Here is an 837-nt window from a genome sequence, read left to right as displayed (position 1 = left end):
TAGTATGAAACTCGCTTTCGGATCGGAAGGTCCTGGGTTCGAGCCTCGCGCTCGGCGCATAGTTGAGTCCTAGGAAAAGGCTCTTTACTCACATTCTCTCCCCGTACTCAGGTGTAAAATGAGTACCTGGCCGTTAACAGAGTTGTCTTTGTCCGAAAAAATGTAATATCGTCTAACAGGCGTCTTGTCCCGTCCTACATGTTAAATGTTGACCAGGGACCCCTTGTAAAGCGCTTTGAGCACATTTAGTAGATATTGCACTATATAAAGCTCAATTTTTTAAAAAATATTTCAAAGATGATGATATGGTGGTGGTAGTTGCAGTAGTAGTGGTAGTGATGATAATGTGGTGGTGGTTGTAGTTGTAGTAGTAGTGATAGTGATGATGATGTGGTGGTGGTTGTAGTAGTAGTGGTAGTGATGAAGATGTGGTGGTGGTGGTTGTATTAGTAGTTGTAATGGTGATGATATGGTGGTGGTGGTGGTTGCAGTAGTAGTGGTAGTGATGACGATGTGGTTGTGGTGGTTGTAGTAGTAGAGGTAATGGTAATGATATGATGGTGATGGTGGTGGTGGTTGTAGTAGTAGTGGTAGTGATGATGATGTGCTGGTGGTGGTGCAGTAGTGGTAGTGATAATGATTTGGTACTGGTGGCTGTGGTAGTAGTAGTGATGATATTGTGGTGGTGGTTGTAGTAGTTGAGGTAGTGATTATGATGTGGTGGTGATTGTAGTAGTAGTGGTGGTGGTGGTTGTAGTAGTAGTGGTAATGATGATGATATGGTGGCGGTGGTTGCAGTAGTAGTGGTAGTGATGACGATGTGGTTGTGGTGGTTGT

This window comes from Berghia stephanieae, chromosome 12 (genome assembly GCF_034508935.2).
Source record: "Berghia stephanieae isolate SIO BIC M18660-M18661 chromosome 12, UCSD_Bste_1.3, whole genome shotgun sequence".
NCBI lineage: Eukaryota > Metazoa > Mollusca > Gastropoda > Nudibranchia > Aeolidiidae > Berghia > Berghia stephanieae.
This window is presented reverse-complemented; position numbering follows the sequence as displayed.